Source organism: Hemiscyllium ocellatum, chromosome 7, assembly GCF_020745735.1.
Source record: "Hemiscyllium ocellatum isolate sHemOce1 chromosome 7, sHemOce1.pat.X.cur, whole genome shotgun sequence".
Taxonomy (NCBI): Eukaryota; Metazoa; Chordata; class Chondrichthyes; order Orectolobiformes; family Hemiscylliidae; genus Hemiscyllium; species Hemiscyllium ocellatum.
Window position 1 is genome coordinate 110,590,633 of NC_083407.1, and position 12,569 is coordinate 110,603,201.

The following is a 12,569-nucleotide window of genomic DNA, read 5'->3' on the forward strand; positions in this document are numbered from 1 at the left end:
CACTACGGGCAATTTAGCATGGCCAATTCACCTCACCCGCACATCTTTGGACTGTGGGAGGAAACCGGAGCACCCGGAGGAAACCCACGCAGACACGGGGAGAACGTGCAAACTCCACACAGTCAGTCGCCTGAGTCGGGAATTGAACCCGGGTCTTCAGGCGCTGTGAGGCAGCAGTGCTAACCACTGTGCCACCGTGCTGCCCACTTTGTGCAAACGCTACACAGAGAGTCGCCTGAGGCGGGAATTGAATCTGGGTCTCTGGCGCTGTGAGGCAGCAGTGCTAACCACTGTGCCACCGTGCCCAGAATTAAGGGCTACGGGGAGAATGCGGGTAAGTGGAGTTGAAATGCCCATCAGCCATGATTGAATGGTGGAGTGGACTCGATGGGCCAAATGGCCTTACTTCCACTCCTATGTCTTCTGGTCTTATGGTTTGTTTAAAATTACACTACACCAGGTTATAGTCCAACAGGTTTATGTGGAAGCACTAGCTTTCGGAGCGCTGCTCCGGTGGTTGTAGAGAAACTGTCTGTTTCTTTATGTTTCAGCAGCCGTTGCGTTTCTGTCTAGACCCTCCTTTGTTTGGTTGATTAGATTAGATTAGATTCCCTACAGTATGGAAACAGGCCCTTCAGCCTAACAAGTCCACACTGACCAGTTAAAAAGATAATATTCTGGGACATATCTGACCAGGATCACTGTTGCCTTTTACATCATGCTAATGTCATTAGCACCTAGGTGCTCTATTGCATTGTGTCTGCTGTGTGGGGTTAACTTGGTCAATCTACCCAGCATCCCTTGCAGTTTGACCAGGATAGCAATCTTTCAGTGTTTCAGCAGCCAGGGGCGGCTACAGTGTTTGCAAGCCTCCAGCCCCAGAGACCTGTGGACAATCGGGCATTGTGTGTGTTTAAGGCAGAGAGTAATCGATTTTTGAGTACAAAATGAATGAAGAGATCTGGAGATGTTGTGGGAAGGTGTAATCCAGGAAGAATAACAGAGCAGGTTTGAATGTCTGATGTTCTTAAGTTGTGAGGGGGCACCCATTTTCTGTGCTGTACCAATTGAAAACTAGTGGCCTTGTTCTGCTGGCATGTTGACAGAGCTCCACTGACCCATTGAAATAAGGGAGTGAATATAATACACTCAAGTTGGGATATCCCAAATGACTCTCATTCCTTAGAACCCCTACAATGTGGAAGCAATCCATTTGGCCCTTCGAGTCTACACTCCTCCCTCCAAAGAGCATCCTACCCAATTGCTGTAACCCTGCATTTCCCATGGCTAACCCACCTTCCCTGAACATCCCTGGACACTATGGGCAATTTAGCATGGTCAATTCACCTGACCTGCACATCTTTGGACTGTGGGAAGAAACCGGAGCACCCGGAGGGAACCCAACAGACATGGGGAGAATGTGCAAACCCCATACAGTCACCCGAGGCTAGAATCGAACCCAGATCCCTAGTGCTTTACTTTACTCAGAGAGTAGTAAGGGTATGGAATGCTTTGCCTGCAGTAGTGGTAGATTTGCCAAGTTTAAGTGCATTTAAGTCATCATTGGACAGGCACATGGACGCACATAGAATAGTGTAGATGCGATGGGCTTCAGATTAGTATGACAGGGCGGCGCAACATCGAGGGCCGAAGGGCCTGTACTGCGCTGTAATGTTCTATGCTCTATGCTGTAAAGCAGCATTGCTAACCACTGAGCCACCATGCCACATCAGTCAGTCACTGGCATTTTATTCTGTCATGGATGCCCACCTGAACAGCAGCCCATATTGAGCACTAAAAGACCAGTTACACACAAGGTGGATGGGGTCTTTATTGAGAAATCCCTGCAATCCTGCAGAACCACGTTTCAGCACAAACAGTGGGTTTGCCTAGCTCCAGGCCCGTTCTTCTTTATTAGGAGCTTGACCTGTTCCGTGCCCTCTGCCGTTCCTTGCTGGAAAGGAGCAAACAACCTGCCTGTGAATAAAACATGAGTGTGAATAAAGGTGTCTGTAAAAATGTTGGCAGTAGAAGGGCCACTGAAGTGGAGATCTTCGTTCAGGGCGAGGAGTAACACAGTAATACATCTGCGCCTGCCAGCAATCTTAAAAAGCTGGCTTTGAAGGAAAAGCTGGCAATACTTCCAGGAGGAGCTGATCCCTCTGAATCTCCCACTTATGGGTTAATTCCGTTCTCTACTGAAAGCTGTTCTGGCTGAGGATGAAGCAGCTTCAAGCCAGTGGGAGTCAGCCGTGCCCCTCGGGATGTTTGACTTCATTGAGGGGAACATTATTTCATCCAACTTCCAGTCAAGCAACCGCCTCGAATATAAACGCCGCACCAAGTGGGAATACCCGCTGTGGGGAATGTGAAAAGCACCAACCAAACTCGCATCAGTTGACAGTGAGTGCTAAATTATTGAGGGAACATTGGCACCACATGGCAGAGAATGAGCAATTGGTCTTCTCGATTTAATTCCAACCTTCATGTGTACTGATGATATAAGGCGTGCATGGCAGTTCGGTGTTTAGGGCTTAAAATGGGCATTGGCCTGAACAGAATCTCGTTGAAACTTTGGAGGGTCTTTAATCTGCCTGCTGGAGGGCTGATGGGAGGGCACCCTACCAATTCTTCCAAGGAAGGCCCCACCATCTAATCATTCACCATTCAGGCAGTGGAGAGACCATCCGGCAGCCTTCCCCCTGGCATCAGGACCCCCAGTTCCTGACTGGCGAAGAAGGCTGGTAGCCAATCGGAGCCCAGCAGTTTCTGGCGCCTCACCAACGCCACAGAAGAGGCGGTGGCTGCTGCCGGAAGAGCAGCCCCAGTGACCTAGGATGACAGAGGAGCCAGGATAGAGATTGATGTGGCGGATGGAAGCAAGGGAGGTTTCATAGGTTGGGCATCACATGGAGTGGGTGGGGGGGGGAGGGGGGAAGTGCATTGCGCAGGGGGAGGGGGAGCGTTGGAAGTAAGAACGGTGTGCTGAGTGAGGGACTTGACAGCAGATCTTCACAGCAGCTGTGGTGTTGAGACTGTCACACATCTCCTTCTGGAATATGCTTTTGCAGTGGTTTTTGTCTATGTTCTTCCTGAGCAGCACCGTGACACAGGACGCTGTGCTCTACGGCCTGTTCTCCAGGGCACACACCGAGATAGACATTGACTTCACTGGGAGGTCCATCAACTTGGTGAAAGGCACTCTTTGGTCTGCCTGAAACTTGTTGGTCTTGGCAGAACAAGGAGTTGGCCCTACCAAGTGTTGCAAACTGGCACCTTCCAAGGTCCAAGACTATGTGCTGAGGGACACACTTGGGCAGCCGCTGTCAGGACACAGAGGCAAAAGACCATTGTCTGAGGCCCTCTTGTTGAGGTTATATGGTGGTCCATTCAGTTATCAACCCTCCTGCTGCCTCAAGTATATGTAAATATGGTCTTGTTTGGATAGGGTCAAACTCCAATGTTTGTTTGTTTCCTTGATATGCTACTGGTCAGAACTGAACTGCATTTGTGACTATCTATATATACAAAGATATTTTAATGTGTAAATTCTATTTCCAAAATTTAAATAAAGAGGAACCAGACAGCAGGCAATGAATGCCAACAAGATGACAAGCTGCCCAGAGGGTAGAATCTATTGTAGACGCCACGTGGGGATGGGCTCGTCTGTAGTGGGAGACAGTGAGGTCTGCAGATGCTGGAGATCAGAGTTAAAATTGTGTTGCTGGAAAAGCACAACAGGTCAGGCAGCATCCGAAGAGCAGGAAAATCGACATTTAGGGCCAGAGCCCTTCATCAGGAATACGGCTCGGAACCTTGGGCGTGGAGAGATAAATGGCAGGGGGTGGGGCTGGGGGGAAGGTAGCTGAGAGTGCAATAAGTGGATGGAGGTGGGGGTAAAGGTGATAGGTTGGACAGGAGGGTAGAGCAGATAGGTGGGAAGGAAGATTGACAGGTGGGGCAGGTCATGAGGGTGGTGTGGTGGAGCTAATCCCAGTTGGAATAGGTTAAGACCATTAAGTCTTTCTTTAAAGGCCATTTGAGGGCCTCACAGAGAGATGGGAGCTGGAAGGACCCTGGGGAGATTCAGATAGAGTAGAGAAGGCCATGGCAGAGTTTGGGTACACCACCCATACCAACCAATTAAATACCATTCCTACCTGCATCTCCTGGAGCAGACAGTTCCACCCCTTAAAGCAGGCTGCAACTGTGGAGAGTTTCTGGTTATGCTGTGTATGCTTGTAATGTGTGTCTGCTTGCATCAAATCCTATAAAATGTCCCCTTCCACCTTTCATTACTCAGAAATTTATAATAGAATAGAATAGTCTGGAAGGGATGATGGTCAGTGGACGATTGTCCATTATTTCATGGGGAATAAATATAGGGAGGTTTCAGTAAAATTAAGCAAAACACTAGTCAGGCAACATCTAGAATACTGTGTATGTTTGACCCCCTATCTATGAAAGGATAAAGTAAACCACTATAGTCCCAGAGGATTGTAGGATTGTTCTCTAAAGTGTGTGAGTGAGATGAACAACTAGTGATGGTTTAACAGGAGGGTCACCGTGCCTCAGGAGAGGGGCAAGGATGGGATCTTCAGAGTAGCCTTACCTGGAATGCGAATTGAACCTGCCAGGACTAAGCGTCACGAAACAACCATCCAGCCAACTGAGCTAACAGGTACTGGAGACAGTCCAGCACACGTTCTCCGGTTTCGTTCCGGAGGGATTTTCCTGTGAGTAGACTGGGCCTGTAATTGTCAGAGTTTAGAAGAATGAGAGGTGACTGTAATGAAATGTGCAAGATTCTTAGGGGGCATGTCAGAATAGTTGTGAGAAGGTTGGTTCCACTTGGGGGAGACTCGACAAAAAAGAGGGCATAATCTCAGAGTAAGGAAATGCACAACTGAGTCAGACACGAGGAGGAATATCTTCCCTCAGATGTTTAGTTAGGAAGTTATGGGGGAAAAGACCAGAAAGTGGAGTTGATTGTCAAATCAGCCATGAAGTGCAGAGCAAACTCAATGGCCCGAAACGTCAATTCCCCTGCTCCTTAGATGCTGCCTGACCTGCTGCGCTTTTCCAGCAACACATTTTCAGCTTCAATAATTGAAATGTCAACAAAGGCAAGCTCCAGGGTTAGATTAAGGTGAGTTGTTTTTAAAACAAAAGGGAGGTGGAGGGGTGATTTATAGATGAGGAACATCTTGGCACAGCGAATTGTGCAGCTCACTCCTGAGGCTAATGGTTGAGGCAACATTCAGGATGAAATTGGCTTTAGGAATAGGAATTAGAGGATCGTAACGTCAACTACATTCTCACATCGAGGGGTAAATACAGACTGGTTGGCCGAATAGCTCATTTTTGTGTTTTTAATTGCTTTATATTGCTATGTTAGCTTAATCCAAAGCCGGTAGGTGGTTTGTCAAACGGGTGTTTTATCTGTAGTTGAGAATTTAAAGTGGCCCGATCTGAAAGAGTATTGTTCATTTTAAGAGGTAATTTCTATCCTCAGTAATGAATATGAAAAGACAACATTTTGCACACAGCTTGCAAATTAATACCCACGAGTGTTAATTAGGAGGATGGAAATGGATGCTTTGAGTGACATCCCAAGAATCCTTTGAGGGTGTTTCCCCTCAGAGTCAATTCCGGCAAATACATTGTTCCTGTTCTTCTTACATTTTCAGAGACCTGGCTTCATAACAGGAGGAGAAGAAAGTGCACAGCATGTGAGATTAACTCTATTATTGTACAGAAAAATGTCTGATCAAAGTCAGTGGCAAAAATGATTCTCACTCTACTTTCTAGAATGTTCTTAAAGAACAAGTGTATTTCCCTGCAATTAGCCTAAACCTTGTTCTGAGTAGTACGTTTTGATTAAACAAAGACAAGGTAGCGTTTGCAGTGATGCATCATCAGTACAACACCAAGATAAAAGGGAGAGGGGAGGAAAATTAGGATCGATGATAGGATGGAGGGGAGGAGAGATTAAATGAATGGCAGATCATTGTTGCAGACTGGGAGCTGTGCTTGAGACCTCAACCTGCTGGAGTGGATATTGAGAATGGATGCTTGTAATTGAAAGATGAAGTGCTATTCTTTGAGTTTATGTTGAGATTCATTGAAAACGTGTAGGAGGGTCAAGTTGGGAGTTGAACAGCGAATTTAAAAAGGCAAGCTTGGGTAGATTTATCAATGTCTATTCTGTAATTGAGCGTGGTAGAATTAGAACTCACCATTTTGGGATGATTAGGTTGTTTTACTGTAAATCCTTTGATGGGATCTGGGTTTTGCAGCATCGATTAATTACCCTTGAACTGGGCATCTTGCTAGGATTTTTCAGAGGGCAGGGAGTCTACCACACTGCACTGGGTCCACAGTCACGTGTAGGCCAGAATGCGTAAGGATGGCAGATTCCTGATAGGTTTTCACAACAATTGTCAACTGTTGTTCTGGCAATTCAAAAGATGTTCGCTAAGGTACCACTTGTAAAGTTACTTAGTAAGATAAAAGTCTGTGGCATTGGGGTTAGTATATTAGCATGGACAGAGGATTGGCTAAATAATAGAAGACAGGAAGTTGGGATAAGGGGGACATTTTCAGAATGGCAACTTTTAACTAATGGAGTGCCACAAGGATCAATGTTGGGGCCATACTTATTTACAACAATGACTTGGATGATGGAAGTGAAGTTGTGGAAGGTCTAAAGATGGACGGGAAGGCAAGTAACGAGAATGTCACAGAATCTACAGAGAGAAATAGACAGGTTGAGTGTAAACTTGGCAGATGGTTTATAATGTGGGGAAATATGAGGTTATTCATTTTGGCAGGAAGAGTTGAGGAGCTGTATGCTATTGAAATAGAGAAAGCTGCAGCGCAGAGGATTTGGGGGTCCTCATTTATGAATAAAATAGCATCCAAATTTAGCAGGTAATTCGAAAGACAAATGGAACGTTGACATTTATTTCAAAGGGAATGGACTGTAAAAATCTGTCTAAAACTATGGAAGGCACAAGTCAGACCACAGCTGGAATACTGTGAGCAATTTTGTTCCGCTTATCGAAGGCAAGGTATAATGGCATTGGAGGCAGTCCACAGAGGGTTCACTAGGCTGCTACCAGGTATGACCTGGGCTTTAGGAGAATGAGAGCAGACCTGATTAGAATATAGAAGGGGGCTTGAGAGTGTAAGCATGAAGGAGGTTGTTTCCCATTGTGGGGAAGTTAGGAATAGAGGGCATAATCTCCAATTAGTAAGTAGTCTCCAATTAAAGATCAAGAATAAGTTGGATCGTTTTCTCTGAGGGTTGTGGATCTGTGGAATAATTTACCGCAGAGGGCTGCAGAGGCTAGATTGTTAAATATATTCAAGTTTGAAAAAGACTGACTTTGGATCAGGAGAGTGGAGGAGTATCAGACCAGCCCCATGGACTCATCGAATGACAGAGTAGATGCAAAGGGCCAAATGGCCTACTTCTGCTCCTACATCTGGAGGGGGACAAATTTCCTGATTGCAATTTGGCCATTACCATAGAGTGAACCAGATGGTGTTTTAAAACAATGAGTAATGCTTTCATGGTTGCTATTTATGAGACCAGCTTTCATATAATTTTCTTTTCATTGAATTTCAACTTCACGAGGTGCAACAGTGGGATTTCAGTAGATATCTGCAGAACAATATCCTAGGCCTCTGGATTATTGGTCCCATGACACTACCACTGCACCAACATTGGCGCCTTCCCGTATTAGCACAACTTTCTCAAAAGGCATGTAATGAATATATGACAAATCAGGAGGGAATGGGGTGGACAATGTTGTATTGTCACCACTCCCCCCGTTCAGTGTAAATTCTGGGCCCCTTACAAGAAGGCAAATTCACCTCTGTTCGAATCACTCTCCAAACTACAGCAAACAACAGACGATCTAGTCAGCATCACATCACTGTTTCTACGTGCAAATTGGCTGCCGTGATTCCTAAATTGCGAGCAACAGTGCCTGCATTTCCAAACAAGCACCTCATTTACTGCAAAATGCCTTTAGCAAGTCCTGGGGTAGTGTGAGGCACTATGTCAATGCAAGTGTGTCTTTTCCCCATCTACCAGTGCCACACAGTGGCGATCAAGGACAGGATTGCAATCGTTTACTTTTCCGAGAGCATCTAAACCACAAGAACAACGCTTTGAGGATTCAGAAACATCTGCCGAACCCTAAAATTGCGCACCGAGTTAAAAAAAAAGCTGAAACTATTTTTTTATAAGAAAGGAAAACGGAACCGAAAATTGCTGGAGATTGGCAAATCTGAGCCCACCCTAAACATGTCTTTGCTGAGAGTAATAGAGTTATACAGCACGGAAACAGACCCTTTGCTCCAACTCGTCCATGCTGACCAGATATCCTATATTAACCTAGTTCCATTTGCCAGCACTTGGCCCATATCCCTCTAAATCCTTCCTGTTCATGTACCCATCCTCTTAAATGTTGTAATTCTACCCACCATCACCTCTTCTTTTGGCAGTTCGTTCCATACACACACCACCCTCTGTATGAAAAAGTTGCTCCTGAGGTCCCTTTTAAATCTTTCCTCTCTCACCGTAAACCTATGCCGTCTAGTTTTGGCCTCCCCTACCCTGGGGAAAAGACCTTGGCTAGTCACCCTATCCATGCCCCTCATCATTTTGTAAACCTCAATAAGGTCATCCTTCAGCCTCCGACGGGCCAGGGAAAATAGCCCCAGCCTATTCAACCTCTTCCTCTACAGGTAATTCTTCTATAATGTGACGGTTGTATTCTTGCACAACGCCACATTATAGAAAAATCACGCTTTAGAAACAACGCTTAAAGTGTGGGCACTGTAATCACATTACAGCCAACATACATTTTAAAGGTTCACACTTTAGAAGCAGTGTCCCCAATTTGTCAATCCATTATCGTGAATTATTTACGAAACACACATTACAGCGGAAAGACCTGTAACTCAAACTCTCCAGTCCCAGCAACTTTCTTGTAAATCTTGTCTGCACCCCTTCTAGCTTAATGTCTTTGTTTGTTCTGTGTTCATGCCTTTTTCGGCAATGCTTGAACTTCCAATCCACAAACAAGACAACTCTTAAAACCTTAGACCATTTAGCCCATCATGCCTTTCCCAGCTCCTTGACAGACATCTACAATTAGTTCCGAAATGCAACCCCACCTGCCCTTTTCCCATAGCTGAACGAGTGTTTATCAGCCATTCTTTTGAAAATTATCACTGCTAAATCTGCTTCCACTACCCTTTTGCGGAAGGTGGGGTCAACCGGGCATTTCAGGTTGCGATGACAGAGCACAAAGGAATTCTCTCCGTTGCTCTCCAATTTTCTTACCAATTGTTTCCCGTCAGCATTCTCTGGTTACCAACCCATTGGCAATGGTATCGCCCTAGTTAGCATTGAACATTCCCTCATGACTTTGTATACACGTATTCATTCTCCCCTTGACCTCCCCTGCTCAAGACAGCACGACTTCAGTTTGTATACACCCCTAGACTGAGACTGATTTTCTTTTTAAAAACGCCTTTGTTGTCTTAATGGTCGATGTCGGGGTCACGTAGATGATAGTTGTGTCTGTACCAGTAGATAACCTAGCATAGGAATTCATTATTTAGCATTAGCTAAAGGTATCCAATGGATGGTTTTAACGTCAGCATTTTCATTGGGATGGGGTGGTCTTGTTTATCAGAAGCACTGAAATAGGGTACAGAGTCCATCAGGTGTGTAGACTATGAAAATGGTTGCTTTTGTGTCATATTGCCATGGTCCAGGTGAAGTTCTACACAATGTGTCTGACAAACTGGAGGTCTCTTTCCACACAGATGGTACCTCAGCCTAGCCCAGCCGGTTCACTCCATGCTTTTGAATTCAAGCCTTGTATTGTCACACATGACCCCAGTTCATCGGTTAAGCTGGTGTGGGCTCCCTCGCATTAACCCTGCGATATGAATAATATGTCGTACATCGATGTATCTTCCCTAACGCCCTGCAATATTTCGATGCAGAAACTTTTTTTTTCCTCAGAAGTCTTTCCATGCAGTTCAAAGTTTTTCATTTTGAAAGCAAGACTCATTCTTTCAGTATCCTGGAGAATGGCTTGCCTGTTCAAGACCCTTTACAATCACTGTTTTTTGATTTGGCACGTTTTTCAATTTTTGTATTGCCACCCCTACTTCATCCTATCTGAAAGTTTATCACTGCAGCTTCCCCTACATAGCTATGATGGATTAAAACACTTTGAGTACATCGATTCTCGAATGTATTTTGGTTGAAGAACTTATTTTCAAAAAAACCTTTAATTACAGATATTTTAACACTGTTTAATATTCACAATACTCAGATAAAACAAAGAACTGTGGATGCTGGAGATCTCGTTTTTCACAATGCCCTTTCTATTTGACAGATACGTATTGCCAAAGTCTGTTTGAATAAGCCCTTGCTTTTTTTTAAAGAGAACTGAATTCACCTGGTGGCCCATCACCAATCCCCCTCGTGATGATTGTGTCCTAACCCAGTCAAGGTCCCTCCACCCCACCCCCACTTCCAAAACCGTCTGCTCCTCTGCTGTGTCATCCCTCAAGCCTCTCCTTTGCAATCCAGCCCTCACTCATGTGAGACCCCCAAACTTCTCCAGTCCTAGCACCATTCCTGTTCCATGGAACACAACGCAGCACCTCCCCATCACCAGCAGTGAGCAGTGCTCATGACCAAGCTGTTGGGACTGGAGTGCTGACTGCCAATCTGAAATGTCCGGGTACTCCTTGAGGTGGGACTTCCTCCTTGGCAATGATGGTGGCATTCATGTCACTTACAGTGGACGCTCCCTCTGAACTGAGACAGCCAGTCCACTTACCAATGTATATGTTGTACCCTCTGGAATGTCAGCTTGCAATCCATCCCCCTCACTCCCCACCCACCCTCCACCTTGGAGTGAGGGTCCCAATTTGAAAATTCCTGCACTTTTCCTCTCTGCTTCTTCCCAAGGTTTTGAATTGCAGGTTCTTTAATACAATAGAATTTAGAATATCCTCTATTGGCACGGACAATATGGGAAGATTAGATTAGATTCCCCTACAGTTTGGAAACAAGCCCTTCGGCCCAACCAGGCCACACCGATCCTGCGAAGAGTAACCCACCCAGACCCATTTCCCCTCTGACTAATGCACCTAACACTATGGACAATTCAGCATGGCCAATCCACCTGACCTGCACATCTTTTGGACTGTGGGAGGAAACCTACGCAGACACGGGGAGAATGTGCAAACTCCACACAGACGATCACCCGAGACTGGAATTGAACCTGGGACCCTGGTGCTGTGAGGCAGCAGTGCTAACCACTGAGCCACCATGCCACCGAAATTATCATTGCAAGCACATATCAGACATGCTCTGAGATTGGTTTGTGAACTCAGGGATTTGTCTGGACGTCTTATTAGCTTCCCTTTTCATTATTGAGTGCTTCACTCTAAAAGCAACCAGCAGCCCAGTTTTAATGTTTTAAATAAGACGAAAATTTGTTGGACAACGGTATTGCAGCTTTACTTCAGTGAAAAGTGATAAAGTTATTAGCTAAAATACTGGTGCAAAGATTGAAAGTAAATGAGGACATGGGTGAAGGTAAAAATAAGATCAGTCCTTGTTGTAGGCCTGGCTTGCTTGATTCCTGGTTCTTTTTCTGAAGTGAGGGGGTTGTAAACTTGAAGTTGGCCTTGGCAACTATGGCAGCTTCTGTGGTCTAATAGTTGGAGGTTGCTCCCACAGTTGAACTGAACAGAACAGAACCTGGCAATGAGTGGAAGGCTCCTTTGTTGGAGCAGTGGTAGCTTGGCTTCGATATCGGATCCCTGGAAGCCTCCATCCATTTCCCTGTTGAGAAGTAGCTGGCTCTTGAAATGGCTGTTTCCAGCCAGCTTTATCACAATCAAACAAAATGGCTGTAAATGTTAGGACCACAAAGCAAAACCAACCGTGTTGAAAGTCCTTGCCATCTCCTGTCGAACGCAACAGAGGCTTTTGGACCTTCGCTCCCTTTGAGGGATCAATGGGCAGTCCCGGAACCCTTGGATTATTTATAGGCCTTTTGTGGTTGGCACTTAAGATGCCACAGTCTGATTGTCCATTTCGGGCTTCAGTTGAATCCACAAGAGAAGTCATGTAGCTTGGGCAAGGTGTTGTGGAATTTTGAAATACTCCTTGATCCATTTTGAAGACAATTTAGCTGGATTTATAACTGCACTTTTGTGACACTTTGTTTAGTCTTGGAAAACATTGGAGAATCGCACAGACGTGTGAGTGCCGACTCTATAAAGTGTCACACTCCTGGGAAAAGTTAAAAGGAAAGCAGAAGTTGCATGACCTTCCTTTGTGACTGCAGGACATCCCAATGCACTTTGAAGACACTTGTGTGGGGAAACATGGCAGCCATTTTGAGCACATTCAGCTCCCACAGGCAGTAATGTGATAATGTAGTTGTCTCTCAGTGATCATGAATTGTCCAATTAATCCTTATCATTAAAACCAATCCTCAACTCTCCTTCTGCTG

At 45.3% G+C, this 12,569-nt stretch overlaps 1 protein-coding gene across 1 annotated transcript in view; it reads left to right on the top strand.

The window, feature by feature from the left end:
• LOC132817270 (receptor tyrosine-protein kinase erbB-4-like) overlaps positions 1 to 12,569 on the top strand; it is a 956,628-nt gene that overhangs the window by 178,853 nt on the left and 765,206 nt on the right. The window lies entirely within an intron of this gene.